Source organism: Rattus norvegicus, chromosome 1, assembly GCF_036323735.1.
Source record: "Rattus norvegicus strain BN/NHsdMcwi chromosome 1, GRCr8, whole genome shotgun sequence".
Taxonomy (NCBI): Eukaryota; Metazoa; Chordata; class Mammalia; order Rodentia; family Muridae; genus Rattus; species Rattus norvegicus.
The window spans coordinates 11,503,176-11,519,849 of NC_086019.1; the positions used below are offsets into that span (position 1 = coordinate 11,503,176).

The window sequence follows — 16,674 nt, forward strand, 5'->3', positions numbered from 1 at the left end:
AAATAGATTGTCGTTAAACAGTAGGAATTTAAGGAGTTTCTATGAACCATTGAATAATAATGAAACATTTTCTCCATTTTTAGATTTAATACCATGCTGATCCATAGATGTGACATTAAAACACTTCAAGCGAACACATCACACCGAATACTTTATTGAAATGGGAGTGTTTGTGATTCTCAGTGTCCACTTCCTGATCCCTAGATTAACTGCCTTCTGTACCCAGAGATTTCCTTTGTTTTATGCATGGGAAGGCCAGGGCGAACAGCACATGTCTGCCTTAATGGGTGGAAGAGGAGGAGTCTGGCTACCCTGGTGCCTGGGCACACGGGGGTCTTTTATTTTCCTTTCCTCTTGTGGTCTTAATTAGCATTGGTGATTCAGGCTGGCTACATTTTTCATCCAAGTTTTTCTTTCAAGTTACCAATCAATAACTCGTTAATGAAGCCAGGAAAAAAAAGAGAACGAAGCATTCTTAAACGTTCACTACCACTCCCAGAAGCAAACAAACAAGCCTGGAGCTTAAGAGAAGAAATCATTCAGCTAGCAAAATTGTGTGGTTGCTGGAAGGGAGGGTAATTGATTTAGTGAGGAGGGTTGTAAGACCTTTAAGGATTCAATTCAACACATAGTATATTAAATGTTGCTTTAAGTAGTATTAATATTTGCATTATGATTTTCAATTTCATCTCCATGAAATGTCATATCATGCAGTCTTAATAAAATGGTTCTCAAGCCATAGTTTATCGGAGGAGGCATTAATTCAACTTTCTCTAGATGGAGTTCTTTAGAAAAACATTACGCTTTAGGTTGTCCGAAGGAGCAGAGTAGTGCGGGATGGTGATCTTTGGCATTCATGCAGATACCAGAGAAGGTCATTGGCACTTCCGTGCCAGACCTTTCAAAAATAAAGCAAAAAAAAAAAAAAAAAAAAAAAGTTAGGTCTCAGCGCACAGTTCAGAGCATTGACCACTAGGTGGCAGAAGCGCTCCTTCCGCCAACTCGGCCTCTCCTGGTGTGGGCTGTAATTAGGTCAGTGTAAGTTAAAGTAGGGCTGAGAGAGGAATAAAGTGGATTTTCTCCTCTGGAACACACTGCAGTTTAATTTCACTTCTTTCTGCAGTGTGCGGCGAAGGTGGACTTAACTTTTAAAGGTAAAGAGACAAGCCACTGCCAGGATAAATGAAAAGACGCAGAGGGGGCAACTGGCAGCACACGGGAGAGGAAATGCTTTCTGGCTGGTTCCTAATTTTCATATCCGGGTTATCGTCAGAAATCATTTTCAGAGGTAAGGTGATGAATGTTTTATGTAAGGAAGAGGTGACTTCTGAAGCCCAAAGGGGTGGGCTTGTTGGTGTTCAAAAATCCACTCCCTGTATTGGTGATCCGTGCAATAAAGCTATTTCATGTTTGATGATGTTCTATTTATTTCATTTTATTTTTATTTTCCGAATTTTGCCAGCAGCCAGAAACATGTTAATCTGAGGAAAAGCTCCACGCCCCCACACAGACTTCCCTTTCCTGCAGACTGAGCCAAGGAGGAAATGTTGTTGAAGGTGAAAGTTGAAACCTCCTGCTCTGTCTTGGTGGCTCTGGGAAGGACAGAAAGACCTCAGCACAGGGGTCAAGCTCTAGCATTAAAAATGCAGCAGGCCACCATGGGCTGATGTCCCTATCCAAAAGCATCTGGCTGCTGTGATCACTTCCATGAGGAACAGTAGGAAATATGAACAATCACCGGGAAACTTTATCCTTCACCCAGTCGCTGACCATAGCATTAAATGTGCAAGATTGATTTTTGTTCTTTGTTTTTTGTCTTTAAGAAAATAGGGGCAAATAAGATTTAAGTTAGACATAACTCTAAGTAGAAATAGTTCCCGATTCTAGATTCTCTATAACGTGAGAGTATCTAGCTGAATTCGGTGTTGTTCCTTTAAATTACAGATAGTGTCACAGGTAATACCAAACTCAAAGACAGAGGAAGGGCAGTTGGTGACATAATTAAAAAAAGAAAAAAAGCATACGCTGTTCTAATGATCAATAAGAAGATCAGGGGAACACAAAGATGTGTCTCTGATTGGCTAAGATGCCCCAGATAATTTCTGGGTTTTTCAGACAGGATTCTAAAATAGGAGCCAGGTGCCTTTGCATAGCTCCTCACCGTTGCCCAGTTGCTAGTGTCTGATGCCCCCAAATTTCCTCTGCCTCCTTGTCAGCATCTCCTGTGTGTGTGTGTGTGCTCCTTTGTATCTGTACTGCATGTGGGAGGACCCCAGAATCTATGTGTTGCCTTATGTTCAAATGCTTGTCTCCAGAATCACAGACAATCACATTAAATCTATGTACAAACATGCTAGTTGACTAGAATCTTTGTGCTGTGAATGATGTTCTCTGCATATCTCAATATTGCAAAAAGAACGAGAAAAAACAAGGGAAGAAGACTGAGGGAGGGAGAGTCGAGTAAGAAGCAAGTGATGAACATATCTGAGCAAAACGAACTGTAGTTTTAAGGTAGAATCAGAAAACTGTAGCTTCCTTTTCCTATTATTCCAACAGCTCCATTTGCTGACAGACCCCAGACACATATGAGGCAAACAGATTCTGTACTATTGAAGACAGTAGAGGCAGAAAACAGTCAACAAGTTATAATTTACCAAGTCACCAGGCTGACCCTTGATCCCATATCTCAGAGATCAGGTGCAGACTTATCCTGCCATATTGTTGCCAGCTAATCTTAGTCGTTGACAGAATGGCAGATAACCAAAGAGTAAAAACAGTTAGGTAGACAAGGCCATCAAATGTTTTCTTAGAAACTATTATTTCTTTGTGGGAATGTATTGTCTTTGCTTTTTCATTTGCTTTACAATGTAATGTCAAATTGAATCTTAGAAAAGAAACATGCTGGTCATTGTGAAGTGAACACTGTCTTCAAGGCTTTTTAAGCTCCAAGCACATTTTCAGGGAGTCTGTAACAGAAACAGCATGGGTTATCATTTTGGATGTAGGATACACAAGCGTTATTGACTTTTTAAGTGGGGTTCAGGGATGTTTTGAGGGTCTCCTGGTAACATGTCAGTTTTTATTATCTTGTTATGTGGACACTTCGTTCTTGCTTCCATCATCTTCCATTTTATGCACAGGTCCCGTGACTCCCACTGTTTACAGTTGTAGCTCCTTCCTTACAGATCCCGAGTTGCCTTCTATGGAGTTGTTCTTGCAGCACATGATTTCTGAACTAATTTCAATTTGCTAAGACTAATGGCAGGGCTGTCCTTTGTCCATGTTGTACACATTCACATACAGAAACATCCCGAAGGACATACTGAGGAACATATGTACATTTCATGTTTTGACACGTGAATGTATGAATTGGATGCATAAGCTAACATTTTTAATAGTGTTGCATAAATATCATAATTGCTCTTTGCCCTTGTCATCCTTTAACATCTCTATTCTGCTGTTATTCCCTTTATTGTATAAATATGAGAAGACAAGTTAGATGTCACATATACATCTTGCATTGTAGTTAGATAATACGAATGGTAGAGCCAGATAGTTTCTTTGCAGTAGCTTGCTTGTTTTCTTTCAAAGAATCCATCAGTGTTGTTTTGTCGTAATTTATATGATGGCTTTCTAGCTACAAGAGTACAATAATTTTTGTGTTAGAAAAATCTAAAATTGAAACTTTCAGAGGAAACTAATGGCTTTGTATTCTAGTTTGGTTTCCTGTTGGTTTGAAAAGCCATTGTGACGAAAGTCAACTTGAGAAAGAGATGAGTTTATTTAATTCATACTTTCAGGCCAAAACTGTCATCAAGTGACAACCAAGCAAGAATTCAGAGCATACCGTGTAAGAATGCTGCTTACTGGCTTGATCACTTACTTATGGTCAGCTAGTTTGCATCTGTAGACCTGCCCCTCCCTGCAGGGAAACAGTGTCACTCATAATGGGATAGACCCTCCCACATTAGTCATTACTCAACACAGTCTCTCACGAATATGACCAAGGACACATCTGCTCTGGTAATCCCTCATTGAGAGTCCTTTAGGTGACTCTAGGATGCGTCACAGCTGAAGTGAACTAGGACCCTTTGTAATATTTTGATATATGAACATCAAACTAATAAACAATTCCTTTGGTATCCAAATGGCCACAAAGGAGGAAAAGGCTAGTTAGAACGTAACACTTAAAAATAGAGTTCACTATGCTTCGACCACTTGTACTAAATTGGATACCACACAACATATGGATCTCAGAGAGCAAGAAACTCATGTATGGTGTTTCCTTTCCCATATTATATATTCTTGAAAAGAGTTGAGGGGTACATCTCATAGTATAGATTGCTAAATAAAATTGAGTGGTACATAAACTGGAAATGTCTGTGCAAAGAAATATGTATTTGATATATGTACTGATTCTATACATAGAATCATCACTCGATGTATATACTAATTAATGCAACACCCTTGACATTTAATTCTAACCCTTTCTGTAGAACTGAAGGTTACATGTTAGAGTTAGCTATGTCATTGTTAGTTCGACACAGTGTTCAAATGTCTTGCATAACAACGGCATAGCTTACTCTAACGTGTCACTCTCAGTTCTACAGAAAGAGCTAGAATTAAACGTCAAGGGTTTTTGTTTTTGTGTATTATTAAGTAGACAGAGGCATCATTCATGCCCAGTGAGGTAACAGTTCATGATGGGCAGGAAAAATTACCAGCAAAAAAGCTTGAGCACATAAAAGTAGAGTGAACTTATTTACCTTTCTGTGTTTGTATAACCAAATATCTGCTGTACCAACATAGTCAGACTCTTAGAAGGTATTTAAGAAAAGAAAGGGTAAATAATTAAAGTACCGTAGGGGAGAATTTTGTAAAGACACTGGCGGAATGTGCACTGTTTCATGAAGATTATCATCTTAACCTCAAAGAATGTGGAATATTCTACCCAACTTCCTGAAAGACCACAACTGAAATTGTGATACTGTAATTTAAAGTATTCCTTTGCTGACTATTGCAATCAGTATTTCACATGATGAATTTTCCTAAATATTCTTACATATAATTTTGATGTTTATTAAGTCATTGATCATGCCATAGCGCAATTTGATGCTGAATTACATTTCTAGAAATAACCTAAATTACATATTATCTCTTTTAAGAGCTCAAGTAGTTAATTGATAACATTTGGGTTCTTATACTATTGAAGTAAATATATAATAGACATGTGAAGATTCTTAAAATAAAGTATTTGAAATTCAATACATACACATAAACACATACACATATGTAACATATATGGAGAAAAATTAATGTCTTATAAAAACTATGTGAACATATAACTTGTTCCATTATATAGTATGCAGAGTTGATCAAACATATATTTGAGTAATTATTTCTCAAATATTTTGTGTTCCATAATATTCTATTTAGTAAAAAGTTCTTGTGTTCAGTTTACTACATACAGTATTGGCCATATAAGGCAAGTAACCTACTGAATTTGCATAACAACTGTAAAGTGTCTAGAATGCATCTGAAACAACTGATGTCTTAGATGCCAAATATCTATTTTGTCTCCAAGAGAACAAACACGTTGTCTAAGTCTTTAAAATATTTAAATATGGAACACGCCATTGTTGTTCAGTTGTTTCATAATCTTTAAAGATTTAACATTAAAATGAAGGTTCATAGGTATATAATGAAGAACTAGAAAGGTGTGCTTCAAAGCTATGGAAAAAGACATTATTCTTTTATAGAAAAGAATTCAATAAAGTTTCAAATGCAAGATGGTCTTTTATTGGCCCTTATAGGTGTAATGAAGTCACCTATAAGGAGTCATGAAAGTGGAAGGAAGGTCAAAGTGTAGCTAATGTTGTTTCCGGGCACAAAAACCAGCCTGTTCTTGAGGTAGCATGCCAATTGTTTTAGGATTAGCAATTCTTTACCTGCAAAGAACTTTTTCTGTTTTCTGCTTTTGTTATCCGTTGTCTTTCATCTAATTACTTAGCATTTTCTTAAATAAGACATCACAGCTTAAAATGACTGGTTGAGGGAACATGCAATTGACAACTGGGATTTCCAGAATTTGATTCTCCAATTTTAATGAAATATGATCACTACAACAAACATGTTCTCACATGCAGCCTTCGGCATTCTCTGGAGATTAAAGAGAGGCTTTGACAGATAATCATCAAACTGAAATCTGATATCCAGGCAGTCTAAATCATGTTTGCTTTCTATTCCCATATGGTTATGATAATTGTTGTGGAATAAGGCCGTTATTATTTCACAACAAATGGTTTACTTACAGATGGATATTCACAGCACCTATGCATAGGTTTTATTTTAGATTCTTTACAAGTGACAGTTTACTGTTAGTATATTTTGAGGAATGCTTCTGCGATCAGATCTACCATAAACCTCTCCTTCTCATGATTATTTTCTCTTGCTGACCCTTCTGCATTAGCAGTAAATTTGTTGACCATATCTACCATTCTCCAAGGGAATGAATCATATATCTCCATGCTCCTTGTTCCTATTGGTCTTAGCGTGATTAAAAATGTAAACATAAGAGCTAAGTCCTTTTAATTCATTTGGAAATTCATTTACCTGTATTGTGAAACATGACTTTTTTTAAATCAAAAGAAATTTCACGAAGAGAAAAGAATATGCAATAGCTCTATGTGATGAGAACACTGGTTGATAGGCTGATGTGAATGGGGGAAATATCACAGGGTCCCACTTGAGAGAATCAGACTTCCTCGTTGCTGAGATTCTCCTACGTTATTGAATTTCATGTGGCCAGTCTATGTGTTTATATGTGAGTGCAGATTCCTGTGTAAACATGGTAATTAAAGAAGATGTTATGAAGAAATGAAGGAGACAAAGAAGAGGAGGTACAGTGGGAAATATTACATATAATACTAGTGTTTTAAATTCCCCCCGAATAGTGAACATTATTTTAAGAGTTATTTTGTAATTTGGAAGAACATGAATACAGAAGGAAAAGCAACAATTAAATAAGGAAGACCACATATAATCATAAAATTCACAATGAAAACAGAAGTCACGAAAATAAAATTGAAACAAATTTGCCGAACAGAAAACAGCAAGCCAGCTGGCACATTTTGATCTATGTTCATAATCACTTTAGATGTAAACACATCAATTGGAAAATGGGGCACAAAGCAAGACCGAAGTGTGTCCCGTCACAGGAGAGGAAAGACGCATGAAAGCAGAACACAGTGTGGTATTTTGGATTCAATCCTAAAACGGAAAAGAAATATTTGTAAAAAATTCTTGCTATCTGAAAAAAAGCAACCAAAATTTTTTCTTTCTGGTGTAATTACAAAATAGTTCACTGGGTTCATTTTTTAACATCATTAATCTTGAAGAGGTTTCCATTATGTAGTCCATTCGAATATATAACTCTGCTTCAATAATTAACAATTTTAGAACAAGCCTTCAGAAATAGTTATAAAAATATTTTCTCCGAATAGTTATCAAACCGAAAACTTAAATAATTAATAACCAATACATTAATAACCCTAGACATTGGTTGGCAAAATGTAATATGGGGAAAGGTAAACATCAACCCAGTTACAAATTCTTCAGTCTTCAGAGATGACTTGTGGGCAAAATATGTTGATATAACAGTGGCATGAAGCCTGCGACAGAAACCAAACAATATGTGATTGGTTTTAAGGTTCAGTCCATTGGATAGAACGCACACTTGACTGCGCGGGTGATCAAGGACCGCAGACCAGATAGGCCAAGGATTTGTAAAAAATTTAAATACTATTATTTTTCTAAGAGAATGTAGCCATAGAATGACTCTTAATGACACTCGACTATACTCAAACCAGACCCTTGCCCATCCATCATCAGAAAATCTTCCTCCGGTAGCATATGAAAACAAATACAGAGGCTGACAGCTGGACAATGTACGGAGAGTGATAGATCTCGCAGCATTCAGTCCTAAGTGGGATGTCTTCCTCAAATTTCTCCCCTCAGGGATCAGGGAAACCTGAGCAATAGGAGACAAAAATGATTATAAAAGCCAGCGAGGGGGGTTGGGGATTTAGCTCAGTGGTAGAGCGCTTGCCTAGCAAGCGCAAGGCCCTGGGTTCGGTCCCCAGGCCAGCGAGGATAGAGGATACCGAGGAAACAAGGCTGGCTAAACACAGCATGATTGGCACCCACAGAAATCAGACTGTAGCACCATTTACAGAGCATGCGTGGCTCTCAGCCAGCTAGAGTGCCAGTGCAAAGGGGAAACCAGATCCCATCCATAACACAGAAGCCATATCCAGTTGGTAACCCTGTGTAAAGGAAGAATCAGTTCTCTGCACCAGAGTCTCACTGGACTTACTAACCACTCTTAAGTACAGGTGTTATGTCCATCTCCCATGGCTAACACAATGAGCTCGGTAGCATCTCGAGAATCTCTTTGTCTCATAAGGTTTTTGACAAGACTTTCTTTCTTTACTGTTCCTTTGCATATGCATCATAACTTCCAGTTTTGTCTATCTAGGGGATTCCTGTTGGAACAAAAATGGTCCCTGCTGGGGAAAAAATAAAACATAAAATACTATTACTAGATTGCAAAAAAGAGGAAATAATAATTGTTTGGATGGACATTGTGGCTGTATGATGCAGTAAAGTCACTAGAAGATGTAGTGTTAGAAAATGGTATTTATCTTTATGTGTGTGAGTGCTTTGCCTACATGTATGTGTGCCCCATGCATGCCTAGTGCCTTCAGATTCCAGAAAATGTTGCCAGATTCTCAAGAGCAGCAGTTACAGGTGGCTGTGACCCCCTCCTACATGTCATAATGCATCCTACCTCTATGCTGGGAGCTGAGCTTGAGTTCTCTAGAGCAGCATTATGTGCTTTAACCACTAGACCATCTACCAACCATTAGAAAAAAATAATAAAACTGTACCCTTGGTATTTCTGAGCACTAAAATAGTAAGACAAGAAGCTAATGAGAATTTTAATCAATGTATATTTTTGAGTGATTAATAAATGCAAATTTCCAAAGTTTATTTTATTGTTTTCTCTATCTTCACGACTAATGTATCTGCTATCAGGGTGCATTTCCCGAACACGGTGCTTTCCCACACACATTTGCCATTTTCCTCACCCCTTTGTCCTACAATACAAGCTGTACTTTGGCCTACGGAGAGCATCCCACCACTGTCACTGAGTTTTGCAGATTTACGTTCCCCCTAACTAGAAATATATCCATGCTAAATTACTTTGCATGTTTAACCATTCATTTTGCTAATCGAATTCCAAGTAAATATTTTTACAGGCTACTAGAATGAGCTGATAATTTAGAATAAGTGCAGTAATAATTTATTTAGCTAAGAAATGAGAATCTAAGACTCTTTTAGAAGCACAAGATACACTGTCGATCAGAATGGCTAGGGAGGGAGTTTTAGTGAAAAACCAATGGGAAACTTTCCTTGTCCTGGTGACAGGACAGCATTAAGTGGTGGTGTCAAAGCATTAAGCTTTCAACACTTAGTAAGACAGCAAATGAGCTCTATTTTTCTTTGAACCAATAATAATAAAAAACTATGTAAATAAACTTGTAACATGTATTTGGAGAACCATTTTCGTGGTAGATTGATGAATTAATGGATGGCTACATACTGAGAGAAGAGACAAAATTATTTTCCTCTCTGAACATGACTTGCAGGCAAGCAGCTTACTGAAGATGCGCTTTAAGGAAAGTTTCCAAGGAATCCAGATTATAATTATTTCAAATATTTTCTTAACTTCAATGATTCACTGTCTGATGAAGCTTAGACAAGTTTCAAATGGTTACTTATCTGAAAAAATCACAACAACAATATGCTCAGAGCCTTTATATTTCGTAAACTCAGTTAAAATTGTTAGCTGCTTAGTTATATGAACTATGAAGATGTATGATCCATTCATGGGAATTTTATGATCAATCAGAATAACAAGACCATGTCTTATATTCTTATGAATGTTTTCTTAGTTCATAATTATTTCCACTTACTTTGTAGTGAAGAAAGCCCACTTTCATATGTCAAGATCATATGATGCTATCGATTTCCTATGGGTGTTGTATTTATATGTATGCGTTTGTGTCTGTATCTATGTGTATGTGTTTGTATGTTGTCTATGTGTATTTCTTTGCATGTGTGTCTGTGCATATGCATGTGTTTGTGTTCATATTTGTCTATATGTATGTATTTGTGTGTCTATATATACGTTCTTTTGTTATCAATGTGTATGTGTATGTTTGTGTGTGTATTCATCTATCTATATCTATATCTATATATATGTCTTTGTGTGTGAGAGTCTATTGTGTGTTTGTGTGTCTATGTGTATGTTTGTGTTTGTGTGTGTATATGTGTATGTGTTGTGTGTGAGTTTATGTGGATGTGTTTTTGTGTCTATATGGATCTTGTGTGTGTCTATGTATCTGTATCTGCATATTTGTGTGTATGTTTGTGTGTGTGTGAGTGTGTGCGTGTGTGTATATTTGTGTGTGTGTATATGTGTGTGTATGTCTGTGTGTGTATCTGTGTGTGTGTTTGTGTGTGTATGTGTATGTGTATGTGTGTTTGTGTGTGTGTTGGTGTGTGTATGTTTGTGTGTGTGTATGTGTGTTTGTGTGTATGCATGTGTTTTTATGTTTGTGTTTGTGTATGCATGTGTGTGTGTATGTTTGTGTGTGTATGCATGTGTGCGTGTATGTTTGTGTGTGTGTATATGTGCGTGTGCTTGTGTGTGTGTGTGTGTGTGTGTGTGTGTGTTTGTGTGTGCGCACGCATGCCTGCAGGATGCTGTGGTAATAGTTTATTACTCTCCATTTTAGTCTCTGGAGAGAGGGTCTCTCACTGATCCCATCCTCCTGTCCTATGTCAGGGTGGCTTCCTAGAGGGCTTCTATGATCTCGCTTTGTCTGCAGCTTAATTTCCTGAGCAACAAAGCTAAAGGCTCTCGTGAAATATGTTGTTGTGAGTCTGAATTTAGAGCTGCAAGCTTTTCCTTCAGGTATTTTCATCCATGAGGCATCTCCCCATCTCCAGTGTTCAATTCCAACATTTCAGCATAATTGCTTATTCAATTTAAAAAGCATGAAAATCATTTTATTATTTATTTTCCTCTTTTAAGACTCATTTACACATTCTTTACAGAAAACTGTATAATAATAATAATAATAATAATAATAAGCAGAAGAAGAAGAAGAAGAAGAAGAAGAAGAAGAAGAAGAAGAAGAAGAAGAAGAAGAAGAAGAAGAAATTGAAAAATGATGGAGAACGAAATTAGGAGAAAAGGGCTGGAAAATAACTGAGCATCCTGTCTGCACAGGTGCCAGGAAGGTTTTCATCATCATCTTGGCATAAGAGTAAACGCTGGAGTCCTATGAGGAGTATGTGCGCAGGTGTCTTCAAAGAGCATATTAGATACAACGTGGCATCTCAATGTCAGGACTGTAAAAGCATGACAGTGTCTTCAAAGCAATGATTTGTAATTACTAGAGTATTGTTTAAGTATGCTTTAACATGCACACTTGCTTCAATAAAGACCAAAGCTTTGCTGACGGGATAGAGTAAGAGGTCTTACAGTCTCTCTCCACTACCTTCTGTGTGTACCGTCAGTAAGTCTTTCCCTTTTTGGAAAATGTGCTCAACATTTGCATCATTTAAGAGTGTATTTGCTAAATGTTTACAATAACCATTTTTACTGGAAAATATAAACTTAAAATATAAACTTAACTCTGCTTCTTTAAATATATTTATAAACACAAAGGGATACTTTTCAGGATAATTTTGAATACCAAATATAATTTGTATTAGAATATTATGGAATCAGGTTTTATTCTTCTTTGCGTAGACTTCTCTATAGTTGGAGATGTTTGTCTCTGGATACTTGTTTTATTTTTGATACAGTCTCAATGAAGTCAGGCTGCATTCTAACATATAAGACAGCCAAGGGTGGCTCAAACTCTGATTCATCTAGTCTCCCTCCCCTAGTGCTGCAATTACAGATGTGAACTCTCTCCTGCAATTTATGCAGTGCTGAGTACTAAATCTAGGGTTTTGAGCATGTTAGGAAGGTATTCTTGTCAACTAAGCACATCCTCAAATTAATAGCTTATTTATTTTCTTGTTTTATCCACTTTACACCCCAATCACAGCCCCTCTTTTCCTAGTTCCATCCTGAAAAATCCCTCCCACCATCACCCATCCCATTCTCAGAAAAGGGTACCATCCCACTCTGGGGCATCTAGTCCCATCAGGACTAGGTATATCCTCTCCCACTGAGGCTAACCCGGGCAGTCCAGGTAGCGGGAGGGAATCGAATGGCAGGGAACAGAGACCAAGACAGCCCACACAACTTCTTTTTAAAAAGAATCAGATTAAAGACTCTTATCTTATATCTGAATTTTCCTTACAAGTCATGTTCTATTTTGAGAAGGCATATGTCAATCTAAAGGGAAAAATTTCAGTACACTGGCAATCAACGGTGACAAGATTCTGAGTAAACATCTTACTAATTATTCTTCAATAGTTCTCTGGCATGAAAGTTAATATGTCATCCTGAATTATTATATACGAAATCAGTCAAGAGTTGTTTACTATGCCTAAGCAAATTAAATTGAACAATCATTACACTTAGAGTCGTAAAATGAGACTAGTACCTACTTAATACACAACTTTGCATGAAATCCTTCTCATAAACATACATACACACACACATACACACACACATACACACAGAAACTAATGCTTTGATGTTTTATGAGAAATGTTTTTTCTACTTTTTTTTTGAGAATTTCATACAACTTAGTTTGGTCATATTCACTCTATGAACTACTCCTCAGTCCATATCTCCTTTACATTGACCCAATACTGTAAACACACACGCGCGCGCGCGCACGCACGCGCACACACACACACACACACACACACACACACACACACACGCCCCATCAAACACAATTGCTTTTGCTCATATACTTTTGGATGTAGGGCCATACATCAAACGCTCTTATAGAAAACTGACTAGATAAGATGGATGAAGCAAAGAAGTGCAGGCCTACAGGAGCCGGATGTAGATCTCTCCTGAGAGACACAGCCAGAATACAGCAAATACATAGACGAATGTCAGCAGCAAACCACTGAACTAAGAACGAGACCCCCATTGAAGGAATCTTAGAAAGGACTGAAAGAGCTGAAGGGGCTCGAGACCCGATGTGAACAACAATGCCAACCAACCAGATCTTCCAGGAACCAAGTCACTACCCAAAGACTATACATGGACTGACCCTGGGCTGCAACCTCATAGGTAGCAATGAATAGCCTAGTAAGAGCACCAGTGGAAGGGGAAGCCCTGGGTCCTGCCAAGACTGAAACCCCAGTGAACGTGATTGTTGGGGGGAGGGCGGTAATGGGAGGAGGATGGAGAGGGGAAGGGGAGGGGGAGGGGTTAGGGAAATGTTGGCCCGGAAGCCCAGGAAAGGGAATAACAATCGAAATGTAAATAAGAAATACCCAAGTTAATAAAGATGAAAAACAAAAAAGAAAACTGACTACACATCTCCTAGCAGCCATCAACGGCCAATAACTCCTTATGTAGAGGCAGAACTTTGTGCCCAGCCACCCTAATTTCCTTCCAGGAATTTCATCTAGTTTGGTTTTATACAGCTCTTCTGTATTATATCTGAACTGTAATGAATTTATATGTGCAATTACCCTGTTATGTCCTGCAAACACAAATTCCTTGTACTCATCCACTGTCTCTGGCTCTTACAATATTTTTGTCCACTTTTCCCCAATCCACTGTCATCCTGTTTTATTCAAGACTCGTTATACTAATTAAAAATATTGTAATTGGTCTGGGGTCCAATGAATTGGGATTGTGTTAGGGATAAACTCTACAGTAGCGAGGGTTTCCAGTGATTTTACTCACTTGAATTTAAGAATATGACTGACATACATAGATATTTAAAAATACTTGTAAATTCATGCTAAACAATTGACTCTCACCTAAAATATATCTCATACTAAGAAACCAGCAAATTCAGCTGTAAGGTTTATATACCTTCTCTTACTTTATATCCTCACGATAAGCATTTTGAAATTTTAGATTTGTTCCAGTTCATTTTTCTCCAGCCAATATTGTTTTAACAAGCTTATCAGAAATAAACAGATTTCACAAGCTAAAACATTCCTCTGTGGGTGAATTGTTATTTTAAGGTTTGAGGAAAATAATACTATCAGTTGAAGTTATTCTAACATTCACAATATCTCCCAGCCCTAGGAAAACAGACCAGAGAGGAGGAGCTTCCAGGTCAGTGCAAGTTTTATTTCTCTCTGTTCTATGATTCAAGCAGGACATGTTGTTAGCAATAGGGTCTTATCAAGTTCAGGACAGCCACCAAGAGCATTGGCAATAACCTGTAAAGTTTTGTGATCTATGAGACTTCATTTGCCAAATTTTCAAAGGATGAATTTATTAGTGGCTGGGTTTGTTGGCTGTTCTTGTTGTTTTTTTTTTTTATTTGTTTTTGTTGTTGTTAGACTGAAGTGTTAAATAAAGTTACTGTTGGCCTCTATGCTTAAGGATGCCATGCTGATATTATTGGTAGCATTGGAAATTGAAATTTATTATATATAAACACTAAATATTGAATACATGGTATATGGATGTCAAAGTCATATTAGATCTGAAGCCATCTAATAAAAGTTTTAAGAGTGAATCCAAGCAGGCGACAAAACTCATATATTTGAACAAAGTTGTAAAGCCAAACAGAAGACAATAAATTGGTTTTTGAAGTTCTCACTGATTTATTTTCACAGAAGAAATTTGTGTGTGTGTGTGTGTGTGTGTGTGTGTGTGTGTGTGCACGTGCACCAGTTGGTGTAAGTGTGCATGTCTGAATATGTTTCTTTTGGTTATATTATAAAAAAGGATTAAGAATCCCTTAGCAATGAGGAGAAATATCACTTAAAAATTTTTGTAGATTTACTTTGTAATCAAATATTTCATAACATAATTTCCTATATCACTTCGATATAACAAAAACACAGAACTTTGTGAAATTCACATTTTCAACGGCTATGCTTCTGCTTGAAGCTCCAGATAAGGCTATGATCTACATAGACAACTTTGGACTTTTTAAGGCAAGAAAAATTTCTTCACTTATTTCAAAATATGTCATTATAGCCGATATAAAAACAGTTCGAGCCCTGAAGCATGAAATTTGATTGCTAACTCATCTGCTTTCATTGCTCCCTACACAGCATCATGATAATGTGTCTTCAAATTTTAGTGAGAGATTTATTTCCACTACAGATTAAAAACCAGTCATTCTCTCCAAAAACACATTTGCCACTATCCTTTTAGATTAGCAAGAACTTTGTTAATAGCATTTTATGTGGATGCATCTGGATACAAGTTTGTTTATGCATTTGGAAATCAGGACCACTACAATTAGACTTTCTGGCATTTGTAAAACCCCCACAGAACCCAAATCTGTTTGCAGAAATGTGTAACAACCAAAAGACACTTACGAATACTATATTATGCAACACAAATGAACACATTGTATTATCTTTGTACCAGCAAGTCTACTTTAGTCTCCAACTGTAAAATTTCAGCTAGAAAACTTCAAATCTCAGCCTGAGTGCACATGCCTTAAAGCAGGACTAGCATGCATAGCTTCTGCACCATTAAAGGATATTCTAAGTGTAAGAATAAAAGCCAAAGGGGTTTGTAACCCATAGGAAGAACAACAATATCAACCAACCAGACCCTCCAGAACTCCCAGAGTCTAAACTACCAACCAAAGAGTACACATGAAAGGACCCATGGCTCCAGCTGCATATGTAGCAGAAAATGGCCTTGTCTGGCATCAATAGGTCCTTGGTAATGTGAAGGCTCATTTCCCCAGTGTAGGGGAATGCTAGGGCGGTGAGGTGGGAGTGGGTGTGTGGGAGGGAGCAACCTAATAGAAGCAGGGGGAAAGGGGATGTAATAGGGCAGTTCAGGAGGGGAAACTGGGAAAGGGGATAACATTTTAAATGTAAATATATAAAATATGCAGTAAAGAACCCAACTACTTGTTAATAGTGAACACACAGAGAATCCATAGTCACCAGAATTAATAAAGAAGAAATTAATGCAGACACAGAGGAAGAATTGAAGATTAGACATCTTCACTCCTGGATAGTAACAACATGATTTTTTAAAAAGAATTCACATGAAAAAAAAAACACTTTTAGGCAATGCATACTGAATGCAAAAAAGTAAATTAAGAATTTTAAAAAGAAATATATATTAAAATATTGATCTCATGGCTCTAGTAATCAAATCTCTATCCAAAACTTTATAAACCATTAGAAACGAATAACTGTAAAGTACAATTAACTGAAAATAATTCCATTTGCAACGGTAAAGTATAAGAAGAATTTGGAAATAAATCTGATAAAAATAAAAAATATTTTACTTTGAAGATGACAAATATGTTTCAGCAAGTTAAAACAAATATGAATAAAGGCAATGTCATAGGATGAATATGAATTGCAATGTTCAGTACTATCAGTTTATCAGTACTGAAATTTATTCATGATTTCAGTGGCATTTACAAGGTCAGGGGATGTTTTGCGTGTTTAAATTGG

The 16,674-nt window shown here is 37.1% G+C and overlaps 1 long non-coding RNA gene across 1 annotated transcript in view; it reads left to right on the plus strand.

The window, feature by feature from the left end:
- Nucleotides 1–1,006: 1,006 nt before the first annotated feature.
- The window catches only part of LOC102552144 (uncharacterized), a 58,259-nt gene continuing 42,591 nt past the window's right edge, over nt 1,007–16,674 (plus strand). Inside the window, exon 1 of the long non-coding RNA XR_349817.5 lies at nt 1,007–1,288. This is a non-coding gene — a long non-coding RNA (uncharacterized LOC102552144). The remainder of the gene's footprint in view (nt 1,289–16,674) is intronic.